Here is a 14,215-nt window from a genome sequence, read left to right as displayed (position 1 = left end):
CGAAATGTATGTTCTGAGATCTACCCTTCCTATTTAGTACGGTACCGGAATGTAACTTCCCAATCGTGTCTAAGCAAAGAGAGTTCCAAATGAAACTGAATGTATTGTAGATCAAATTGTTCCATTTACAGAAAAACTAGGTAGCCTACCTAATTTAAAGAAAATATTGTGGGGTTATGAGATTTTTTTTTTTAAAGCAACCATTCAAGGAGGAGTGGTCACGAAATACAACATATGAACGCTGTTAAATCTTAAGCGGCGAATCAATATTTAAAAATAAATTTACGAAATTAGGCCTAACTGAAGTACGGTACGATGTTTAAGCATGTAACGGAACTGCTCGCGTAACGTATCCCTTCGCAATTTTCCAAAAGAGAACGTATGGTTCCTTTTAATGAAGTTTGAATGGGGAAGAAAAAAAGAGTAAAATGAATAACTTACAACGGTGAATGCAAATACACGCGGAGTTTTTTCACTCCAGTTTTAATTCATGTAACACTACCTACTTCATAGCTGAAGGAATATTTCCTTACGTTCCAACTGGTACCAATTTGATAAGATACCTAGGCCTATTCCAGCTTTTAACGTCGTGACAGTTTTGTAACTAAACAATATTTTACAACCTTCAACAGGTAACGTTAGGTTATATTCAATCAATTTTCCGTAGACTTAAAATAATGTTCAACTAAATCCATAGCCTTACCTGTCTCTCCTTGTTACGAACACACGACTTGGACTGACCAAGACCAACTCGCAGCACCTGCAGGGTTTGCATTAATATTGTACAGTAGTTGGTCTAGCATTAAACTGCGTTGACGTCAGTCGAGAGTCGACCAAAGAAAGATCAGATGATGGGCGTGACGTACCTCCCATTCCTCGCCGTTGGCAACCAATAGGGGCAACGGCCTGCGTCAAAGAGGATAGAATAGAATGACCTGGCTCCAATGAGCATGAGTAAGAGGCGAACAAAGAGGATAGAATAGGCTGTAGGCGACACACAACAAAGAGAAAGACGGCCGGGAATTACATGCTAGCGCCTCGGCCCGTCACAGGCCTGAACTAAAATTACCGGGCGGGTGATTTAAATCTACCACCATTGTACATAGGCCTATGTCTTTATTATATACTGTTATACTGTTCTATGTTCAGTTTGCAAGCCTTTCTTATTAACTAGGCACCTCTACACTCCGATGCTTTCAGCTACTGTAAGAATTAAAGTGCTTTGTCATTCAGTCAAATGTTTGTAGCAGAGCTGGCTGAAAATTTTGGACAGAATGGTAAGGTTTAGCAAAAAGATGACTGGCCCCTTTCAGGGACAGCGCTGTTTGCCTAGGCAGCACTTTGCTTTCAGGTTGTCACCACTAGATGACAGGATCACAGAGTTTGTTTTGTTTAATAGAACTGTAGCCCTGTTGGTTTTGTGTACACTATGGACAGAGCTCTGTGCGGATATACAAATAAATATCTGCTAATGGTATAGTAGGAATAGTAGAAAAAGTGATTTCCCCTTTTACCAATGCTTTTCCATTAACATCCTGACAACAAAGATAATGTCTGTAGTTGTTCTTCCAGGCTTAAAACAGTATTGTTCCTCTTCCAATAAAGGTTCTACAATTTTTCTTAATCTACTTTATGTTTTTTACCAGAAGGTTTAAACCATGAGAGAGCAGAGTAATTCCACAGTAGTTGATGCATTTCCGTCTACTCCCCTTCTTGAAAAGAGGTACAACTCAAGGGCGCCCATATCCGGGGGCAAGGTGGGGCCGCAGCCCCCCTCTTGCTCTCAGGGAAAGGCATAAATCTAGTGTAGACACATGTTCTCCTTTCAAGAAAATGATTTAAAAGTCAGTATTACGTAAAAGAGGTAGTACTGTCCACCACCAACAGGCAGGAGAAACTGTGGGTTATTCTACCACAGAATACAAATCGCCATTTATCTTCCAAAATATTAAAATTACTAGTACCCCCAGGTCTGGGCCCCCCTCTAGAAACTGTCATATGGGTGCCCATGGTACAACTATACCCTTCTTCCAGTCTTCTTCTTCTTGAGGCACCTTCTCCTAGCGGAGGTTGGCGGTCCACATAGCCAGCTCTGGACGTGATGTTGCAGCATGGAAAGCATCTTCTGAAGTGCAGTTGTGCCATCTTCGGATGTCCTTCAGCCATGAATTCTTCCTCCGGCCAACAGACCTTTTCCCCTGTATTTTACCTTCAGTGATGAGTTGTAATAGCTGGTACTTCTCGCCTCTCATAATGTGCCCTAGATATTGGGTTTTTCTTTTTTTAACAGTAAGTAATAGTTTTTTCTGTTTCTTCATGCGATGAAATTTTCAGCACCCATGGTATTCGGAGTAGGCGGCGATATAGATACATTTCAAAAACATCAATTCTTTTTTCTAGATTTTGGTCAAGGGACAAGCTTTCACATCCAAAGAGAAAAATGGAGAATACATAGCACCGAATCATTCGCATTCTTAATTGCACACTTAGATCCAATTTTGTAAATAGCTGTTTCATGCTAAAAAATTGCCTCCTGGCCTGTTCTATTCTAGATTTTATCTCTCTCTTGGAATCACATTCCTCATCTAGCACAGTACCCAAGTATTTGAAAGCGGATACTTGTTCAATCTTACTGCCGTTTATTAACAGGGTTGCTGGAATTTTTCTTTTAGAGAAGACTACAACTTTGGTCTTGGAAGCGTTGACAAACAGGCCAAACTCTTCACTGCGCTGGACTAATTTGTCTATCATGCATTGGAGCACAGGTAATTCATTTGCTATGACAACAGTATCATCTGCATACCTGATATTGTTAATTGCCTGTCCATTTATAACTATCCCGCTGTTTTCCTCCAACAACACCTCCTTAAATATTGCCTCAGAATAAATGTTGAATAAGAGAGGTGACAGCACACAACCCTGACGAACACCTTTTCTGATTGTAGTCGCTTCTGATGTCTTCTGGGATAGTGTTTTCCTGCCATACTGTGTTAAGTGTAAGTAGGTCAAGTAGGTCAGGAAAGAAAAGGAGATGAAGAGATTATAGATCCATTTGGATATGGGAAGAGAAGGCTGGAGATGTTTTGGTAGACTTTTGTAGAAGAAATTAGCTGATCAATGCTAACACATGGTTTCGAAAGAAAATCAGTCAGAAGATAACAAGATATACTGTAGTTGGGATAACAAAATCAAAACTCTGATAGATTACATTTTGGTCGAGAAAGGTAACAGGAAAATGTTGGTAGACGTAACAGCCCTCCCATGTGAATCTTTCGAAGGAGATCACAGAGTTGTGATAGCTAAGTTAAAGATGGGAAAGATACAAAAGATGGCTAAGATTAGGCAGAGAAAGCTAAGTGTGTGAAAATTGCAGGAGAAATAAATAAATGAAGTGTTCCAGACACACATTAAAACAGGTATACCTAAGGAAGACATTGGAAGGGTCGAAGAAGAATAGGCATATTTTAAAACAGTCATGGTCTAGTCTGCAGAAAAGACCTGTGGAAGAGTATCAGGAAGGAAGAAAGATCATGAAACGCCCTGGTGGAATGACAGGGTAAAAGATATGGTTAAAAGGAAGAAACAAGCTTGGAAAAGATGGCTGAGAAACAGAACAACAGAATGCAAAACAGAATACAGGCACTGCAAGAAGGAGTGCTCCAAGGTGGTTCAAGAAGAGAAACATAAATGCTGGCAAAAATTCACTGAATCTCCGCAAGAATATACAACTGGGAACAAAAAGATCTTATTCCAGTGGGTTAAAAAGAAGAAAAATCCAGGTGAAGGTGCTAACTTCATTAAAAATGAACAGGAGGAAGTGATGACACAGAAGAAGGATATATTGCAGAGGTGGGGAAAATACTTTGAACAGCTTTACAACATGCAAAATATCTCGGTACAAGGAGAAATCAAAGAACCAGATTTAGTGCAGATGGAAGATAAGGAAAACAAGGTGTCCATGGCAGAGATTGAGTGGGCCACTAAAAGAATGAAATGAGGCAAGGCAGCTGAAATTGATGAGGTCACCATAGAAATCATAACAGCAGCAGGAGTAGTTGGTCTACAGTGGTTGTATAGACTCTTCAGAGGGATATGGAGAGAAAAGAGTGGACGAAAGGGGTCATTATACCAATTTTCAAGAAAGGAGACAGGAAGCAATGTGAAAATTACAGAGGAGTGACACTGATACCTCATACAGCTAAGATCCTTGAAAGAATCTTAGATAGACGAATAAGAGACAGAGTAGAGGGAAAATTGGCAGAACACCAAACAGCTTCTACCATTTGTCAAGATGCTTCACATCCCCAAATCCGTAAACGAGTGGCATACAATAGCATGGTTTATCGAGCCTTTATTGTACCAATGCCCAAAAGTGATATTAAAAAAGAATTGAATAATATTCATATGATTGCAAAACTTAATGGAAACAATAGTTATTTCATTGAAAGAATTAGCAATAAATACAAACATTGCCCTTTAACCACTTTGAAAAAAGAAGAACCCAATGTTACTTTACCTTCACATTCAATGAAGAAATTTATAAAGTCACTAACGTTTTTAAAAAACATCATGTTAAAATACTTTAAAACTATCAATAATAATGTAGCAATCTTACACAATTCTACTTTTTCAAAATCAGGAATATATAGGATAAAATGCAACAGCTGTAATTTTTCTTATGTTGGACAGACTGGAAGGAGCTTTAACATAAGATTCTTGGAACATGTGAATGCCCTAAAATACAATAAATTTTCAGCAGTTACAAGCACAAGTTTACTGACATTAAGCAGGATATGGAAATCCTCAAAGTTATGAATAAGGGACCCCTCCTTAACATAGCAGAAAACTGCTTTATACATTTGGACCAATATTTTAATCCAAATTACAATCTTAATGACATTTCCGAAAAACCGAATATTCTATTTGACCTGCTCATTCATATTTTCAGAAACATAAAATCAAATAGTCAAGGTCCGATTTTTCGTTCTATTTACAGTACTTAGGCAATCTTCTGTATTCCCGAATCCCTCAGCCCCCCCCCCCCCCCCCCCATCCTTCTTTCCGCTTCACTTCCTTCCTCTCTCCTTTCTTCCTCCCTGCACCTCCTTCTCAAGGCTTCGTTAAAACCTCACCCATTCCACTCCTCATTCACACTTCATTTCCAGCTTCGCTCAACTTGTTGTAACACGAGGTGATTCCCATACGACATGTCATTTAAGTATATTCTTCCCCCTAACATCATTCTTTCTATCTTAGCTGTCATTTATCCAGGTCAACTGTACAGTCTGCATTGAACTGCAAAATCCAACCACCTTTAATTACTGTAATGTATTTAGACCTCCATGCGCAACAATCATCATCTTTCAAGATTTTTAAAACAGAAGAGCCTTTCTAACATCATGCATCACATTCATGTATATGGAATATATGAATATCTTGAGAGGACAGCGTGACTTCGGCTCAGTTGAACTTTGAATAAAAAGAAGCATATTTAAGGAACCAGCCTTTATTGAACTTCTAGGCATCATCCTTGACCAGCAATTTAAGGATCTCTATCATAAACAACCTTTTAATTTAGTGCGGCGCACCGGATTTTTATGAATCTCTATCAAAGAACAACTTTTTAACGTAGTGCAGAGCATCTCTTGAACCTTACCTTAAATTCTTACATGGTATGTTTATTTCATATTTTTATGTCATTGACACTGCACTGTGTCTTAAATTGCTTGAACTTTAAACAGAATTTTATTTTAGGTAACCAGTTTTAACTTCAATTCCATGAGTTGCACATACAGTTTTTAAGACCTTTGTGTCTATATATTGTTTATTTTCTTCGATGTATTTGTGTTGATTTGCTTTAAGGCTGATCAAAACTAGTTCCTGAACGTAAATGTAATGTAAAACATTGTACAGTTTGTATTGAAAAGGTGGACCTTAATAATAATAATATATTTAAATACTATTGTTCCTTCTAGCTGTTGGTTGAGGATGTAGGATATCCTAGGTCTACTTCCTGCTGATGTACTCCTGAAGATCTTTTCCTACTGTTCCTACCTGGATCGAGTGAAGCTTCAGTTCGTCTGCAGATGGTGGCAGCAGGTATCCAGAGACAAATATTTGTGGAGAGACACAGTGTACAAACCTCACTGGAATGACTGTACCAGGGAGATAATAGACAACTTGAAGGCATCCCTCAGAGTTACGAGCTCTTGACCTGATGGACGTCAAATTTGGAACTGTCACCAAGGAACTAGTACGAGAGATGGTGAATGTGTGTCCCCAATTAGAGCAATTCTCAGTATCATGGAATTGCTTGAACAAACAATTTCACTTAAAAATGAACAGGATTAAGATCTTGATTTTAGAAAGTTATAACTTTGTAAGTTTTCAATACCTGTACTATTATTTTCCTAACATTGAACACCTAGACTGCAGTTCTGTCTGTATGAGAGCAAGTGATCTGCAGAAGTATTTAAGGAAGAAAAAAAAAAAAAGGTCTTTGCACAATGTAGTTTTTTCATGTGAAGCAGGGCATTCTTACTGCACCTTGCCATATTTATCAATGTGCAAAAATATAAAAAGTCTAACTTTGCATCATCCATGATTATCTAGTTTTTCAGTACAGATTGGGTTGCAGACTGTTTAATATATTTGTAATATCCATCATAATTACCCATTTCATTTACTTTTGGGTTGCAATCTATTTTCCTTTCCTTGATTATCTATTCTCTTCTCTTAATATTTGGTTATTTAAATATTTAGTAACAGAAATGATTTTAACTTCAAGGTTATCTCAATTAATTGACCTTGTTTTCTTTGGAATACTGTTTGGAAACTGTGCCAAATTAATTAATCATTTTCAATATCCTTTAACTTGTATTTACAGTACTGTGTCCAACATTACATTTTAAACTACAATATATTTTGATATTCACATTTCTTTCTAGAGTTCAGTGATCTAGAATATTTTGATTCATTTATATAATTTAACACCAATAACTCCCACCTTTAATGTGTATTTATTTTAAATCTTCAACCATTTATAATTAAAGTTTTGGATGAATTGAGAATAGAATTTCATTTCAGTACATTGGTGCTGTATCTCACATTTATTTGTATTTCTGTTCCTGCCCTCATAAGCACTTGTTCAGAATGTTACTTTTGAGCTTATTTGTCTCGTGAGTTGGTAGTTTAAAGGTAAATGATGTTTATTGTGACTGATTGTATCTTATTTTCTTGTATTCTTGTGTGTCCCATCCTGATAAAAACTTGCAACCTGAGTTATGGTGAGCTAAACCCTTAGTTTAAATTCCATTTTGTTAAATTGGTTGCACAAAATAATTAAGAAAAGTGTGTGAATAAGTTATTGTTGATCAGTAAAGAAACATCATATTCTCAAAGTCGTCAACATTATAAATGATAAAGAAACATGTAACATTTATGTACCAAGACTGGAAACAATAATTAAACCCGGCAACCGCTCATTTGCAAGTAAACGGGTATAACTTGAAGAAACGCTTGGCAGCAATGACTGCTGTAATATCCTTCTGTTACCGCTGCTTGACGGCTCTTTGTTGGTGAGGACCTATTTATTTCTTACCAACTGTGAGCATCATGATTGGTTTGTTTATAGTTTGTTTATGTAGTGCCAAAATTGGTAATGACATTTATCTGAATTGAATTCTGGGAGTGATGCAATATTGCAGTGGTTTTTCATGGGAGCGGTATGGAAAGTGTCACACTATTTATCATATCATGTCAGTCATCATCATCATCAACATCATCATCATCATCTGCAGTTTACAGCTGTTGGCCGGGTCTGCTTACCATGTTAGTAAAATAATCATAATTTTAAGAGCAGTTGGCAGGTCTCTGGTACTTGGAACGAGCACATCACTCACCTGTAAGTCTTACATGATTTGATTTATACGATTCACTTTTCAGAATACTGTTACGATTCTGAGTGTTTCTTCAAGGTTCACCGGAAACGGTAATTCTTATACAGGATGTACCCGTGATGAAGTTACAAACTTTCAGGCATGACGGAGGATGGCAAATGGATCAATTTGAGATAAGGTACCATAGTCCAGAAACATTCGAGTCAAAAGTTATTAATAATCCAATCTGTTTAACGTCGCTGTTCAAACGACCCCGGGGATATTCGAACGGGTACGACAGAACTTTGTGTGATCATGCCGTGCTAGCATTGACGCAGGGGGATGCCATTTTGAACAATTATTGTAAATGGAGCAGCTTGTGAAACTTGTGCAGGTAAAAGGACATAAAATGAGTAGAATATTCCTTAACTTTTGACTCGATTGTTTCTGAATTATGGTTCCTTATCTCAAATGATCCATTTGCCGTCCTTCATCATCCCTGAACATTTGTAATGCCATCACATTCCCTGTATACATTAATGATATGAATAAAGAACTGGAAAGAAAGATAAGGCTTTTTGTAGATGATGTTACAGTGAGTAGTAAAGAAGTTACAAGATAGTAAGTGACTAAAAAAGGAACTATACAACGTAGTGACATGGAGAGCTTGACAATGATGTGATGGTAAACAGGATAAAAAGTCAAGTGGTAACTTTTATGAGGAGAAATCCTCTATATCTTAATTACTGTACTGATGGGGTGATAGTACCTCATGGGGATGACTGTAAGTACTTTGGTGAAAATATAACGGATTGTCTTTGTTACCGTGTTTTGGTGGATCAGCAGAGGTGAAAGAAGGTGCGGGCTGGAATGGATCTAACTATAAGGCCGAAAGATGAATTAAAATTTCAATAAAGGTTATATTTTCAAAACTTAACAATTTTCACATAAAAACTTCAGATTTTAACAAATAACAAGAAGTCAAATCAGGTACAAGATCAAGAAAGCCGAGAATTAGAGAGACTTTAACAATCTGGGCCACAAGCCCTAATTTTTACAATTCCTGAGCTCTCAGCTCACAACCACATATTACCAAAAGGGCAGAAAACCCCTCATTACATGGAGCACTTGCTCCCAACTTTTAACCTCAAGCCTCCCAGAGGCACTTTTCAAACACAAGAAAGAGCTGACCCGCTCTCAATCTTTCAAGCCTATTAAAGGCAATACAATGCTTTACAATCACTGGCCATCGAGGCGCAACTTACAAGAATTAAACAGGGGTATCTCGTATCCAGCCTACAGGGCCTTAAAGGAAAAATAATAAGTTAATTAAATGGCCCAAAATACCAATGTGAATGGAGGCGTGTACTTGCACTCCTACATGAACACGTGTTAAAACCTAAGGGGCAATAGGCTGATTAAACAGGGGCTAATCCCACACTAGGGAGGTGACTCGTATAAGAAAATTTTAATACATTAAGAGTAGAAAATCGGTTATGAAAACGTAGTCACCTCAAGTCAAAATGAAGGGGAGCTCGAGAGGGTAAAGCACTCTCTATTCCTGATTTACAGTTAAAGTAATAAGAAACTTTTACATAAGCCGGCACTAAGTTACATTTTTTGAAAGGTAGGTTACATTGAAAATGTTTCGGACCTTCCCCGAGGGCTAAACTGCTGAGCTAGCAAGAATTAAAGATGTTAAAAGGCCATTACCTTGTAGAAGAGCTGCTGGAGGATGAAAGAGGCGCTTCCCGCCTCCTGCTATACTTCCATACACTAAGCTAGATGTTGTACGAGTGACCGAGAGACAAGAAAATCAGCAGTTTTTATACCCTCGTGGAAGATTCGAGACCTTTCATGAATAATTAAGACACGCCCACATGCGTTTATTGGTCGGCTAAAGTTTACACATCAAATGTGAAGAAGAAGGACACGATTGGTCCAAAATTAATTAAAGAAATTCGGGATTGGTTAAGTTCAAAACTGGCGGAAAGAAAGATTAATATTGCCAACCCACAAATGAGAAAACAAAATTTAGCAAAAAACAAAACTTCTGAATACAAAATTTCTTCAAGAAAAGTTCCTTCACTTCGCACCAGGGTGCATGATCATAGTTTTAAAGTTCAGAGTTTTAGCTGTAGAGGAGTACTTTAAGGCGGAAAATTCAAATGTGCGGCGTATAGGTGTACCAACCAGTACAGTCTTCATTGGGGTAATCACACTGACCAGGCCAATAATAAATGTCACAGATCTTCATATAGTTATGAGGATAGTTAGGGGTTGTAGTAAGAATGTATTTAAGTCTCTAGTAAGAGTCCAATTAGTGTGTTTTACTACAGGCTCAAATACAGTCTTAGACATATATTATATGGAGCACATAAATCAGATACATTACTTTTCACTTAAAAATCTACATTTAAACCATCACACAAACTGAATGTATTCCAAATTGCTTCACTTAAATCCAACCAGTGTGCTTTAATTTCAGTATCTTCATAATTATCACTGCAATCCAGTGAATCATAATGCAGGCATGTGAAATGAAGTTTTTATGAACTACATCCAAAAAGAAAAAACACAAGGACTGTGTAAGGAACAAGGACATCAGAATGGAACTGGCAGTGGACTCAATGGAAGAGAACCTTCAAAATGATATGGGCATGTAAAATGAATGCCTGGCAAAAAAAGACCACGGGCATGCCTAAAAAGAACGGTTTAAGGAAGAAATTGAACCTCAAAACTTTGGCAAACATTTTCCTCAAATGATCGACTGTTCGAAGGAACAAACTCTTTACAAGTGAGAATTAGAAATTCTGCAAGGATTTTAAATTTTGTACAAAAGACTTAAGACTTTGTTGTCATTTGTTATTATAAAAGACAAAGACACCTCCGTACAGGCCTTGAAGGCCCTTGGAGGAGTGAAAGGTAAAGGCTTTCACCATTGTTAACCACGGCATGTGATGGTGTAGAGTGGTTAGCTCTACGCCCGGCCGCCTTTGCCCCCAGGAATTAACCTGGTACTCATTTTTGGTGTAGGCTGAGTGAACCTCAGGGCCATATGCACCTCCGGAAGTGGAAATCTCGTTTCTTAAATTTTATGACTTCCTGACGGGGATTTGAACCCACATCCTTCCGGGCGAACCGAGCACGCCTTTACCGCCTCGGCCAGGCAGACCCTAATTGTTATTATACTAATAATAAATGCAATATTTTAGGCAATTTGCAGTTTTAGAAACTCGGTTTTGATATCATTCTATGAGAAAGCTAGATTATGTTTTTTTTTTTACCTTAAGATTTAAGAAACGCAATTTGTATTTCTTTAGCTTCCATTCTTTTAATTCCCATGTATATAAAATATCTTACTTTCAAAACACACCTTCACTTTTTATGTGAATTTTATGTCGATTGTATGTGGACTTTTGTTTGTATTCATTCTTTATTGGTTAAAAAAAGCATGTAATAAAACAATGGTTTAAGTTGCTCCTTCAAAAAGACACAAAACTGCATTTTAAGGGTTACATTTTGACATTTTCTGGAGCCTTCTCCTTTATGAACTGTGATTTTTTACAATTTACTATACAGCGCACCGGTGCAGATAGGTCTTAATGGTGACGATGGAATAGGAAAGGGCTAGGGTGGGAAGGAAGTGACCATTACTAGCATTTGCCTGGTGTGAAATGGGAAACCTCGGAAAACCGTCCTTAGGGCAAAAGCTAAAGGTTTCTACATATTCAATACTCATCATCATTTCCCAACTCCAGTTTCCCGGGTGTGGTGTACAAGTGCTCGCCATCTCCTTCGGTCTTCATACATCTTTTGTTCCAGTACATTCTCCCACATTCTCCCATTTGTGTCCTCTCTCCTTCACATCTGATCTTACAGTCTCTATCCAACATTTTCTTGGTCTTCCCTGTGGTCTTCTTCCTGCGAGATTAAGGTCAACATATTTTCTGGCAGATCTTTCCCTGTTCATTCTCATTATGTCTTCTAGAAGATTCTTCAAGTGCTAGTATTTTAAGTGTTTCACCTGGTCTTCTGTGAAGTTCATTCTTCAAATTGGAAGAAAACTGAGACCTTACACAAGGCATGTGATTGTGATGAATGTTTAACATCCAAATCTTTACTTGTCTTGCACCGAATTTCAACAACACATGCTTGCTTCTTAAATTTTATCTATATATTCATGTCCTGCCTTAACTTTTATTGATTTTGACTGATGATGGTCTCTAGCAAGACTGAAACTAGTTTCATCAAATATATGTAACTTTTTTAAGGTTACAATAAATCGTATTGAATAGGTGGAAACCTTTAGCTTTCGTTTTACATTATATTGCTCTTGAATACGGAATAATATGAAATTTATTACTTATGATCCTCAGGGCTGTCAACAGTGGGGTTCAAACCCACTATATCTCCCAAATGCAAGCTGATAGCTATGCAATTCAAACCACACAGCCACTTGCTGGGTTGGACTGTGAGTTAGAGCACCCTCACTAATTTTCAAAACCTTGTGCCCCTGCACGAGTCAAAAAAATGTAATTATCACTAGTGACTTGGAGAGTGATGTTGAGCAGAATCTCTGCACCAGGACTCCACAACCAAAATGTACGAAAGAGGATGACTGGGTGAGGATAAGTGGAGATTATTCATTTATTTAACGTTTGGCAGTACATATCTACAAATAATTATAAAATTAGACGGAGTATATTACATTAACCCTTTCAGTCCAGGTGTACAGTATACTGTACATCAAATTCATTAGCTTATAGCACCAAGAATTATTAGTGAATAGGGGAGTTCTCTATCTTGGTAGAGACTTCTATGCTTTGTCTTTGTTTCTCAATTGGTTGAAGTGACATCTACCAACACATTAGTGAATTATGAAGATAAACAACAAACATGGCAGAGAAGCATGCTGTTAGTGGAGGTAAGTGGGAAAATTTTATTCTTTATTTTTAACATTTTATTCTGTTTAGGGTAAAGTTCTGTTTGGGGGTTAAAGATAAAGGTTTGAATAGAATATGCATACTAATTATAGTTAGACTTTCATATCCCTTGACTCATAACATCCATGTATATTAGCATGTACAGTATACTGTACATGGGGTCTCAAATGTTGCAAATAGTGTGACTGAGTTCATTATCTTTCACAAAGTTTTATTTATATACCTGGTAGTTTCTAGTAATATAGAAGAAGATTAAGTGTTGTATACTCTAGATTGTATCTTAGAAATGTAAAAAGAAACTTTGTTTTTGTTCTCTGAGTTCCCTAAAAATATATTTTTGTTGAAATTCAGGCACATCAAGAATGAAAATGAACCCAAGCGCCGTTGATATGATTTTGAAGTTGTTGGAGAATGGAGATGTGTCTGATGTGGAGGAAATAGTCAGTGATGATGAGGATGAACCACAAAGCAGCTACAAATACAGCGCATTGGTACGTTATCACATTCAGTATTATTACACATTATGAAACTCCAGTACTCTTATGGCAAACTGAGTTGCCCAAATTTTTAGCTAATAATTATTAAAATACAGCTTTATTCTGCGATATATTTCAGGAGCTGATGTTGAGATAATATCTGTAAGCAGCCCAACCGAGGAAAGTGGCAATGGATATACTACTGGTACTTCTGGAGATGCTGAACTTTCTGTTGAAGATATTTTCCCGACACAGAGGCCTGATATTCTGCTTCCATGACAATGTGCAAACCAAACAACACTTTAATTACTTTCCTCAGGTTTGATTGGCTTGTATGTCACGTTTTTCTGAAGTGCATACATATTTGTTTTCTCTGAGTGATGGAGTACAGTCAAAATGCTAGAAATGCTGGGTTGGCACAGAAGGAGATAATGGATTTGTTAGATTTCAGGCTTAGGGTAGCTGAAGCTTTTCTTAAGGTTGATAAGCAATTCAAGTGTATCAAAAGAGGAAGGCTATCTACAAGCCCTGTAACATCACCTTCAACTAATAAAAAACCAACAACTGAGAGGAGACCATAGAGGGAATTGCAGGATAGTGTTGATCACTTACCAAAGCATGATGGCAATAAAGAACCTACTCGATGCAAGAAAATTAATTGCACCCAGCGATCACACATTATCTGCAGAAAATGTGGAGTACATCTTTGTATAAATAGGAACAGGAACTGCTTTGCAGCATTTCATAAGCAATGAAATGAATGTGAATTGTTATGAAGCTTTTCTTTGTCGGTAACATGTGAACAAAATATGAATATTTGTAAGTAATTATCTGTAAACAATGAAAATATCTCAAAAATAGATAATTTCAGTTCTGTAGGAATGTATGGCTTACTATTTAGTACAGTAGAAACATT

The 14,215-nt window shown here is 37.3% G+C and overlaps 1 long non-coding RNA gene across 2 annotated transcripts in view; it reads right to left on the bottom strand.

Annotated features, from left to right (window-relative positions):
- Positions 1 to 828, bottom strand: part of LOC136885058 (uncharacterized) — a 43,747-nt gene extending 42,919 nt beyond the window's left edge. For both annotated transcript variants that reach the window (XR_011018942.1, XR_010861452.2), the window contains exon 1: positions 704 to 828. This is a non-coding gene — a long non-coding RNA (uncharacterized lncRNA). The remainder of the gene's footprint in view (positions 1 to 703) is intronic.
- Between the last annotated feature and the right edge of the window lie 13,387 nt (positions 829 to 14,215).

This window comes from Anabrus simplex, chromosome 13 (assembly GCF_040414725.1).
Source record: "Anabrus simplex isolate iqAnaSimp1 chromosome 13, ASM4041472v1, whole genome shotgun sequence".
NCBI classification, from domain to species: Eukaryota; Metazoa; Arthropoda; class Insecta; order Orthoptera; family Tettigoniidae; genus Anabrus; species Anabrus simplex.
Note: the sequence above shows the minus strand (reverse complement) of the source record. Positions and strands in the feature narration are given on the sequence as shown.